This window comes from Musa acuminata, chromosome BXJ1-4 (genome assembly GCF_036884655.1).
Source record: "Musa acuminata AAA Group cultivar baxijiao chromosome BXJ1-4, Cavendish_Baxijiao_AAA, whole genome shotgun sequence".
Lineage (NCBI taxonomy): Eukaryota > Viridiplantae > Streptophyta > Magnoliopsida > Zingiberales > Musaceae > Musa > Musa acuminata.
The window spans coordinates 6,808,134-6,819,996 of NC_088330.1; positions in this window are offsets into that span (position 1 = coordinate 6,808,134).

The window sequence follows — 11,863 nt, forward strand, 5'->3', positions numbered from 1 at the left end:
CAACACATGTCGAGTCAAAACCGAGTCGAACTAATCTGCCATTCCATGTCGGCTGCCGACGCTATCAGAAATCACTTCTGTTTCGAACGCTGCTCGTTTGTTTCTTGTTGACTCTTCTCAAAATAGAAACAGATTAGCGACCGTCTCAGCTTTGTTTCACGTTCATAGGCACAGAGGAAATGATAAAAGAAACCCTGTGAATCAACGACAAAAGGATGCAAACCGAGAAATTTGAGGGACATGTGAACCGAGTTGATACTTTTGATTGATTACACAGAAAGCATGTCCGCTGAGCACGACCAAGAATTGACTGAACCATCGCAGCACACGCTATGTTTTCATCACCCCAAACTCTTCTCAGCAGCTCTCCGGAATGCTCTCAAGCACCGGTCTCCAGTAGTCCATGCCTCCGGTGGGGTTGCCACTGCACCCTCCGGCTCCTTCCAGTTCGCACTGCATCTTCTTCGATGCGCCATCGTCGCTGGCGGCAAGCATGGACAGAAACCGAGCTGCCTCTTTCTTCGTTATCACTATCTTTACTCTTACGACCTCCTTCTTGCCGCCGTCGTCATCCGCGAAGCGAACCGAGCGCTCCGGCTGTTCAGGGGTTGCCTTCTCCCTTTTGCTGGGCGCATGAGCAGCTTGTAGCGGTTGCCTCTTCTCCGGCTGAGTCACCTGCAGGTCTCTCGGAGCCACAGCACATCGTGGTCGACTCTTGGTCCTCCTGGACTCAGGAACCAAGCAGTTCCCCATATGTGCGTCTGTGTGTCTGTGAGAGAGAGAGAGAGAGAGAATGGTGAGAGGTGGAGAGAAGCGGGAAGAGGCGGAGCTGCTTTATAGTGTGATAAACGTCAGAATAAGGCAGAGTTTAGGAGCAAATTGGAGGTGGCATTGGGGAGCAAATTGGTATGGTGTGATGATGAATTCTCCTAATTGCTTGGACCCAATGCCACCTCGAATGCAAATTGGAGGCGGCAGGTCTCCTTCAGGACCGGTTCAAAGGAGACTAATGAGGGCTGTCATGTCTACGTAGACTTGGTAAAGAGCCAATGAACAATGGGACCTTTCAGGAAGTTTGATACTACGAACATAAACACATACATTGAAAGACATGTAGGTTTCTGTGTCAGCCTCATGCATTAGTACAGTATTATTATTTTAAAAGAGATTATTGTATTAGATTATTTAATCCTAAGTAAAAATATATTATAAATATAATTAAATTTTAAATATGATTATAATTATAAATAAAAAAATTTAAATTATACTAAGATTTCTTAAGAGATGATACTGAATTCTCTTAATTACTTATTTATCTTCTCTTTATCTCTACTCAATCGTTAATAATGATATTGTGAAAAGTAAAAAAAGATGAGTATTATATAGATAAGTATTCGATAGTTTTTGGATTCGACGACAGTGTACCTATAGATCATATAAAGATTTTTTAAATAATATCATAAAAAATTACTTATCATAAATTTAATATATTATTATTTATTGTTTTAGTATTAATTTTTTTTATAGCATTAATATATTACGATTTTTATGTTAGAAAGATATAAAGAAAATAAGCATAATCTTAACCTTGGTTTTCGTGTAAGTCAGTCGTGTGCATCTCAGCTACGACTTCCAGTGCTTTCATTCATCGGAGTGCATCCAAGAGCAGAATTAGTCAGCGGCATCGTCGTTCTCGTGGAATCGACTCGGCTACGTGAGCCACACGCGCATACCGTGGCATGACCTCTGCTTCCCCGAGGCACCTCGATGACACAGTAAACTCTTATCTTCTTATCTTAAACTCGTGGTTACAGTACCGCGCTTCTTACTATTCGGACGTGGGATTCCCAGACACCTGAAGAAACTTCATGGCCTTACTATTTATCCAGCGATGACCAGTGATGAGCTGCGGCGACTTTACTCGTCAATAATGCTGTGAGATTGACCACACTTTTACTTCAACGTTTGCAAGCAGGTGCCCATGTGTGCCGTGGAAGAAGGGAGAGATCGCTAAGTGAGGAGATGAGAGAGATCGCGTAAATCCATAAAACCCGAGGTCAGAATGAAGAGCCAATGTCGAGAGGTAGACTTCCAAGTCGGAAGGCATACCGTCAAGGACGCATGGAGAAGTCTGGCTGCTGATGCCCAAAAGCCAATGACTTGTGCTCTTAATTCACATGCAGATGAATTGAGACTTTTTTTGGGATGTTCATAATAGATTTTCTTAGGATTAATTATAAATTATCTTTTATAATTAGTTATTCATTTTTATATTTTTAAAAATTATATTGAGATCTTTATATATTTTTTACTAAAGTAAAATATTAAGATCCTTATATAGGATTAAAAAACTAATTTCGTAAATTAAAAAAAAATTGTTGGAGTAATGGATTTACATATTTCACTTTTATAAGTATAGAGATCTTAATATAAATTTTAAAAATATAAAGATTAAAATGAAAAAGATAACTAAGTACAATGATAATCTATAATTAATATTTTTTATTATTAAAGGTGATATAAAAATGACTCTGAGGAGATGCAACCTTTAACGCTGGTTTACTTATGCATTTGTCCTGCTTGTTATTATAATTATTATTTTAATTTATTGCACACACTTCTTCGCACCGGTGATTGTATAGTATTTTTCTTTTTTGGTGACAATTATTGAGTATTTGTATTGTTCGTACTGGATTTCGTCCAATCCTGACCGTAGATGCACGAGTGAGCTACATCGAAGAGTTTTTCCTTCAGGTATCGCGTCTTGGGGATGTTTAGCGGATTGGATTTCTTGATGCTCGATTTGGATCCACTTAATTCGACCCACCTCATCAAAGGATCGAATCGGATCCGGATTGGATCGGGTCCGGTCCTCACTATTATTCGTGTCCCAGCAACCGACATACCGCTACCGGTCCATTAAAACATTTCCTCCCTCCGCTGCCAATTCAAGAAGCGCGGTGAAACCCTCCGGGCGATTCCCCTCTCCTCTCCGACGAGCGAGGAGGCGGATGTCTTCGAATCACCTGGGGGTGACGCGTTTCGGCCACGAGGACGTGAAGTGGCTCGAGCGGCTCATCGTGCGGGAGCTCCAGCGCGAGCCGGCGAACGACCGTGATCGCCTCTTGCAGAGCCATCGCGTTCGGCACATGATCGATCTCATCACTAGCACCACTGATAAACTCGTAGTTTCTCGATCGCTTTCCCTTAGATTGCCTTCGATACGGCTCCCTTCCGTTTGCTTCTTTCTTGTTCTTTGGTTTCTCGATTGTGTGTGTTCTTTTAATGACATGATCTTGGATCTGTTCTCCCAAAGATTGACGTATACTAGGACAAGGACAATGCACGAAGGGATGAGACTGCGGCACTCGGAGGACAGACGGCAAGCGGCACGACCAATCTTTTCAGTGCGTTTTATGATCGTCTCAAGGAGGAAGGAGTTATTTGAATCCCTAGAACTTGGAAAGAAAGTGGTGGATTCACGGAGAATTCTTGTTGTTTTCCTCTTTAGGAAGTTCCTTGGAACCATGGATAACATAAGGCATCTGCGTCCTTTGTGACATTCCCCTTCTAAACATTTTGCATTTCAAGATTTTTCATCTCTTGGCATATTGAAATTGATTCATCTAACAACGATAGTTTACCTTGTAATTGAATCAGTTGTGCGATGTTTTTATTTATGCTGGGGAGATACTTTGCCGATAACATGTTGGATTTAGTAGAATTTTGTTTTAGCATACTTATGTTGTATTTGCCTTTGCGTCACAGATTCGTGAGTACCACAGGAGGCATTCAGCTGCTCGTGTGGTTGATGTGACCGAGTATGTCGAGCTACTAAAGCAAGAGCCACATATTGAATTCAGTGGTGAGGTTTTCTGATATCATTATTTCCAATCAAAATTATCAGTGCCCTGTATTTAGTTCATGTTGTTAGATCTATAAGATACACATCTCTTTGTCTCTACTACATGCCTAGGTTTGATTCCATCTCTTCAGTGAGGTACCATTGCAAACTCATGTGGTGACAGCTCCATGATTTAAGTTATCTACTGGTCTTTTCTTAAAATTACCTATCTGAACAACAGAGGGATACCTATAAACTATGATGCTCAGATTAAGAATTAAAAACTGCAAGACTTTTGTAATGATATGTGATAATAATTGGATCATGTTTTAAAATATCGATAGGCCCGTTACATATTGCTGAGTATTTTATCACTTTAACTAGGAACCAGTGATGGTACATATACTTTGGTACCATTGGTATTTATTTTTTTGATTTTTGATTTTTCTAGTTGTACCACATGGCATGTGTCAGTACACCATCCATGATATAGTTACCATACTGATTTGATAGCCATTATATAGTTGCCTTCTTGGTGAATGCAAAATTAGCTATTCTTTTCTTTTGACCAATTCACTGTCATGGCGATTATTTGGGGGACCTTTCAATAACCCTCCTGTTTATTGTTATGAGATCTGTACTATTTTCCACACCTTTTCTTCTTGTTTAGGCTTCATTTGCTTGCATTTGTTTTCTGCCCATTATGTGCTGTCCATGACTTACTCTTCAGTTTTTTTAAAGTTTTAATGCAAATACTCTTCAGTTTGGAAATCTTTTTTTTCTCAAGCCGATATGGGCATGATGGTCATCTCGTACAAAACTGGGTTTTTTAAGTTACTTTATGCATGTTAAAAGTCTAAATGCAGTTGAATTCTGCTTCAGCTTCTGGTTGAAAAAATTCAGGTATAATATTATTGATAATCACTGGTCTTCATGAGTAAAAATTTATGTAGTAGTTCAAAATTGACTTATTTTAAATACATCAAGTGATACTTATGGCAAAGAAAAGGCTAAATTCATGTTTAGCTTTCTTTTTCTTGTCGTCTGTTAATGTCTATCAAACTGTTGTGAGGAGCAAATTTATTATTTCTTTCTCATATTTGCAAACATGACAATATGGAATGAAATGGGTTTCTGTTGTGATTTTTGTATTTTAATATCTGCAGGATTTTATCGTTTTGCATGCAGGATATGCTGGCATGCATAGTAAGATGTAGGCAATTATTTATCCATTTATTTACATATCTGATGCCTTCATTTACAATATTGTTGGATTTTGGTCTTATGTGTAATTTCACAAAGCTTTTTGTTACTCTTTATGTCCTGTCGGTGGATGCCTGGTTATGTATGTTGAAACTTTAGTACCTTCCTATATATTTTCGGAATTTATGTGCATCATAATCCTTTTGCAAACGGCAACTCATTTTAGCTTTTTTTTCTCAATTTTGATTGATTTGTAGGAAGCTTTTGGTTGGCACCTAGACATGCATGAATTATACAATGAGTACATCAATTCAAAATTTGGGGAGCCCATGGAATATTCTTCCTTATTGGATTCATTTTTTCAAACTGAAAAAAATCCTTGCAATCTGAAGTTGACTAGGGAAGAGTCTGGTCTACATTTTTAACAGAATGAACTGCATGGTATTTACTGTTCTCCAGTATGTCAGCATGTTTCTTGTGTTGTTTATGCAACCCTGCTATCTTGTTGTCATGTGTGCTGGAAGGTTGGAGGGGCAATTTGATTTATTAAAATTTGTTGTTTTGGTGTTGGTCGGCTAATCTCTAAACAACTTGTGGAGTATTATTGCTTTGTTCGTGATAGTAGATTCAACTGTGGCTGAAATGGTTACATGGCTTACATCACATCTGAAGGTAATTCTTGTTGTGTTCTGCAGACAATACAGAGAATATTTGGACTTTGGAGCATGTCCTGGAATACCTAATATCATTTCTGGAGTGCACACAGCCCCTCCAAGATCTGGATAGGCTATTTGCCAAGGTCTAATCTAATATTCTGATCTAACTGATCTTGATAAATTTATTCAGATTGTACCTCTGGTATCAGTCAGTTGAACATTCTAGCGGATTTAACATGAAGCAAAGTCCTTTATGTCTAGGTTATCCACTTATCTGCATACTTCATTTATCTGGATGCCCTGTATACTTGGATGAATAAACAAGGACTAAAACTTTGCATTCTTTAACATGAAGCAAAGTCCTTTATGTGCTTGAGATGCCAAATTAAGTGAGATTACAATGTTGGAAGGTCTTGAGCATATGGGTACAACTTGGGAATAAGCACCGACTGCACCTCATATATGTTTTAGGTGTCTCTCTCTGTATCCTTTTTTTTTCCATACTTAGTAAAAGCCACTTTAGATCAGTTAAGCACTGTGAATAATAAATGTCGGTCATTTTACATCGTCCTAGATATACTGTTATCTGTGTGCTCATGCAAGGATACACTTGAACTTCTGGCTTTGTTATTGAGATCTAGGATATCGGTGATAACCTTGCTAGCTAAAAAGAGGGAAATCTGTTAGTTGCATACTCTAATCTTGTTACCATTTTCCTTTCGTGTTGGAAAACTGATGTTTGTTGCGCTGCAACAGGTGGAAACAGAGTTTGAACAGCCGTGGTGTCACGAACGGTCGTCGTCGCACTTGCAATAACTCCGTTCAACGAACCGTTCGTCGTTCACACCTACATGTACAGTTGCTTGACAGCATGTTTTCTCTTGGTTTCCGGTCATTTTGCTTGTAAAAATGTAAGTTCGAACAAGCTGCAACGTTACAAAGCAACCGCTCATCGAACCGAGCAAAATAGCCTCAAAACAGCCCAAAATAGCTCCGTTTTCGCGTGCTGCAGGCTGATTCCTGAAATCTGCCTTCGCTCACCAAAACGTCAGCCATCTCAGCCCCTTTGAACCTCCCGGGTGGCACAGGGATGGATGGGGCTTCGGTATAGTACCGGGCGTTGAACACTCTTTCGCAAGTTCACATGTTGTCTTGACGGGAACTTGTTGTCGCGTCCGGGACTCGGTGAGCAGTTGTTTGTGGGCTTACAGCTGTTCGTTCAACCTTCTAAAGCCCTTGTTTTCCTCCTCTCCCTCTTTTCTCTTGTGCACACAAGGTGCTCGCTGAATTGCTTGTAAAGCTTTCCCTTTTCGCGAGACTTCGGGACTTGTTCGTTGCTCGTTCTTTCGAACTAATCAACATTCTCTTTTACAGGTCCTTCGGGACCTGCGAGAGGTTGTAAGTGGGCTGATCTTTGCGGAGCAATATCGCAAGGGCGAAGCGTGACTTAGGCAACGCAAGCTAAGTTCGCGTCTTGGCCGCAAGGGTGTCTCACGCCTTAGGAAATTCTAGCTAAGGCCGTGACATTGTGGTATCAGAGCGGGCAAGCACTTCGAGCGAGCAGCGAATGAACTTCGCAACTTCGCCATGGCAAAGCATCGTGGCGAATTAAGCAAGACGGGGCAAGTTGAACCCTTGCCCCAAGAAGCCGCAGGTGGGTTGCATGTGCACACTCGCTCTCATGCTGTTGGAGTCGCTCAAGAGGAGCGCGACAGCGAACATGATGAGCGAGAAGTTGGCTACTCTCCGCGAGCGGAGGAAGCGCAATCTGGAGCGCTAACTGGGTAAAAGAGTCACAAGGAGAGACTCACAACGGCGGAAACCCGCCTGGATGTTCTTGAAGCGAGCATGGAGGAACTCTACCATGGCCAACAAAGGCTTGTTGGGGTAGAGAGCTAGCAAGAGGAAGCGGAGTCTAGGATCGACAAGGTCGAGGCCCTAGTCGACTGACTATCTGATGACACCAAAGACTCCGTGCAACACTTACAGGATGTTGTGGCGGAACTCACTTCAAAGGTGGCCATGCTCACAAGAACACTAAATGCGGGAGGAAGCAACACCCGCGTTACACCATCACAAAACTTGAGGGCACCAGAGCCTCATGGTTATGGAGGGGCCAGAGATGCCAAAGAGCTCGAGAATTTTCTGTTCGACATGGAACAATACTTTCGAGCTACGAGGCCCGATTCTAAAGATACCAAAGTTTCTATAGCAACGATGTATCTGAATGGAGATGCGAAACTTTGGTGGCGAACTCGTTGAGAGGAGATCCAACAAGGTCGGTGTCGGGTTGACACTTGGGAGGACTTGAAGCGGGAGTTGAGAACTCAGTTCATACCGGAGAATACAGAGTTCGTCGCAAGAAGGAAGTTGAGACAACTCCGCCAGAGTACTTCCATCTGAGACTACGTGAAATAATTTTCTGCGCTAATGCTGGACATACAGGACATGTCCGAGAAGGACAAGTTGTTTAGCTTCCTCGACAGGTTGAAGCCATGGGCTCAACAGGAACTAAATTGAAGGAATGTTACCGATGTGGTCGGGGCAATTGCTGCTGCAGAAAGGCTCACCGACTTTGTTTCCTCCGAAGACCCAGGGAGAAGGAAACAATCTTCAGGCAATTGCCCTCCAAAACATTCTCGAGGGAAGGAGCTCGGGGGCGAACAAAAGAAGAAGAGTTCCCACAAAGGGCCAAACCCGAAAGGCAAGGCCTTAAAACCTGGAGGATGTTTCTTGTGCGGAGGACCACACATGGTGAGGGAGTGCCCACAAAAACAGGCACTCAATGCTTTGACGGCTTCCATCCACCCCCCCGATCGGACAAGAGCAAAGCTGTTGCTCTTAGTTCGAGCAGTTCTGAATCCAGCAGCGACAACGAGGAGTCGCAAGGACCCCGAATGGGAGCAATGCGTTTGTTGAATACCATGCGGGGTCAAGTGGGGGAGAACTCGAAGACAAGGCAACAAAAAGCAGGAAGTGACGAGCTAATGTATGTAGACATCAAGCTCAATGGCCAAACAACTCGTGCAATGGTGGACACGGGCGCTACCCACAACTTCATAGCTGATCGAGAAGCAAAGCGACTTGGGTTGATCTTGGAGAAGAGCCCAAGCCGAATGAAGGCAGTGAACTCGGAGGTCAGGCGAATCTCCGGGTTGGCGAAGGGAGTTCCCATCAAAATCGGGACATGGAGCGGGAACACCAACATGATGGCAGTGCCATTGGATGACTTCCAAGTGATTCTTGGAATGGAGTTTATGCACGCGGCGAAGTTGATGCCAATGCCGTTCTTGAACTCCCTGTGTATGATGGGAGGTGACGACCCCTGCGTGGTTCCCGTCTCTCGGAGAGGAACCAAGGAGCCCCAACACATATCGGCATTGCAATTGAAGAAGGGAGTACGAAAAGGCGAACTAACATTCGTGCCGGCTATGAAGTTAGAGCCACTCGACGAGGAGGCCAATCATGAACCTGCTGTGGTGGCGAACGTCCTGAAAGAGTTCACTGACGTTATGCCACCGAGTTGCCGAAGACTCTTCCGTCACGCAAGGGCGTGGATCATAAAATTGAGCTGGAGCCAGGAGTGAAGCCTCCAGCGAGACCACCCTACCGCATGGCCCCGCCAGAGTTGGCAGAACTCAGAAAGCAGTTAGGTGAACTGCTAAGTGGTGGTCTCATCTGCAGCTCTAAAGCACCTTTCGGGGCTCCAGTTCTCTTCCAGAAGAAACCAGATGTGAGCCTCCGATTATGTGTCGACTACCAAGCCCTTAACAAAGTGACAGTGAAGAACAAGTATCCCATCCCGCTCAACGCGGACTTGTTCGACCAGTTGGGCAAAGCTAAGTATTTCTCGAAGCTCGACCTTCGGTCGGGGTATTGGCAGGTACGCATTGCTGAAGGCGACGAAGCGAAGACTACCTGTGTGACTAGGTATGGAGCGTTTGAGTTCTTGGTGATGCCCTTCGGCTTAACCAATGCTCCGGCCACGTTTTGCACTCTCATGAACCAGCTATTCAAGGAGTATTTGGTTAAGTTCGTGGTCGTCTACTTGGATGATATCGTCGTCTACAGTCAAATGCTCGAGGAGCACGTTAAACACCTTCTTACAATTTTCAAGGTTCTCAGGGAGAACACTTTGTTCGTGAAAAGGGAGAAATACTACTTTGCTCAAACTGAGATCTTATTCTTGGGGCATCGAATCGGTGATGGCTCCATTCGGATGGATAAGTCGAAGGTGCAAGTGGTTACGGAATGGCGAACTCCAAAGAAGGTGCCAGAGTTGAGATCCTTCCTTGGTTTCGTCAACTACTATCGACGCTTCATAGCGGGGTACTCGAAGCGTGCAACTCCACTGACGGAGTTACTAAAGAAAGAGCAGCCTTGGAAGTGGTCTGACAAATGTGAAATAGCATTCCAAGATCTGAAGGCTGCTGTTATGGAAGAACCAGTGCTCAAATTGCCAAACTATGGGGAGCCTTTTGAAGTCCATACAGATGCTTCGGACTTCGCTATTGGAGGAGTCCTCATGCAGGAGGGTCATCCGGTGGCCTACGAGAGCCGCAAACTCAACGAGACCGAGCGGCGGTATCCAGTGCATGAGAAGGAGATGACAGCGGTGATCCATTGTCTACGAGTTTGGCGACACTATCTCCTCGGATCGCGATTTGTACTGAGGACGGACAACATCGTTCTGAGCTATTTCCAAACTCAGAAGAAGCTCTCCCCAAAGCAGGCGCGATGGCAAGACTTCGTGGCTGAATTTGATATGGCAATGGAGTATAAGCCTGGGAAGGCAAATGTCGTGGCCAATGCATTGAGTCGGAAAGTGGAGCATGTGAATGCCGCACAATTGGAGGGCGGAGGTCAAGCAAGTCAATTACATTCCAACTTCCTTTCCAGGATCAGGGATGGACTGTATAATTGACCCTCAGGCAGTTATCCTGATGCAGCTCATCAAAGAAGGCAAGGCACGACGATTTTGGGTCCAGGAGGGACTCGTTTACACCAAAGGGAATAGGGTTTATGTTTTCCGAGTAGACAATTTGAGGCGTGAACTCTTAAAAGTGTGTTACGATTCCCTTTGGGCTGGACACCCAGGCATTCACAGAACGTTGGCTCTCGTGGAGAGGGCCTTCTACTGGCCGAAAATGGGGACTGATGTGGAGGAATATGTTCGAACATGCCTTACTTGCCAACAAGACAAGGTGGAGCAGCGGAAGCCGGTGGGACTTTTGGAGCCGTTGCCCGTACCAAAAAGGCCGTGGGAGAGCATTTCCTTGGACTTCATATCAAGCTTGCCACTTGTAGGGAGATTCGGATCGATACTCGTGGTGGTCGATCGGTTTTCAAAGTATGCAACTTTCATTGCTGCTCCCCTACACTGTTCAGCAGAGGAGGCGGCCAAGCTGATGATGAAGGATGTGGTGAAGTATTGGGGAGTCATGCACAATATCATTAGTGATCGAGACGCTTGGTTCCTGGGACGATTCTGGACCGAGCTATTCAAATTGTTGGGATCAAAGTTATACTTCTCTACAAGCCTCCACCCCTAGACGGATGGCCAGACTGAAAGGATAAACTCGCTCCTGGAGCAATATCTTCGGCACTACGTGAGTGCCAACCAACGAGATTGGGTGAAGCTGTTGGACATTGCCCAATTCTCCTACAACTTGCAGCGGAGCTCTGCATCCAACAAGAGCCCCTTCGAGATCATTACAGGACAACAACCATCGACTCCGCACACCATGGCAATTGGGTATACTGGGAGTAGTCCATCAGCCTATCATTTCGTAAAGGAGTGGCATCGAAATGCAAATATTACGCGGGCTTACTTAGAGAAAGCGACAAAAAGGATGAAGAAGTGGGCAGACTTGGGAAGGCGACCGCAAGAGTTCAAAGTTGGCGATTTGATATTGGTAAAGCTCCAACCAGCATCACTCCAATTCTTTAGGAACAAAGTCCACAAAGGATGGGTGCGCAAGTATGAAGGGTCCTTCCCAATTATCAGCAGGGTAGGCAACGTCTCTTACAAGTTGCAGCTGCCGGCGTGGTTCAAAATTCACAACGTTCTTCACACCAGCAACCTAAAAGCCTACCACTCGGATCCGCAAGATGCTTCCCGAAGTGTTCCAACTCGGCTACCTCCCATCACAACCTCCTA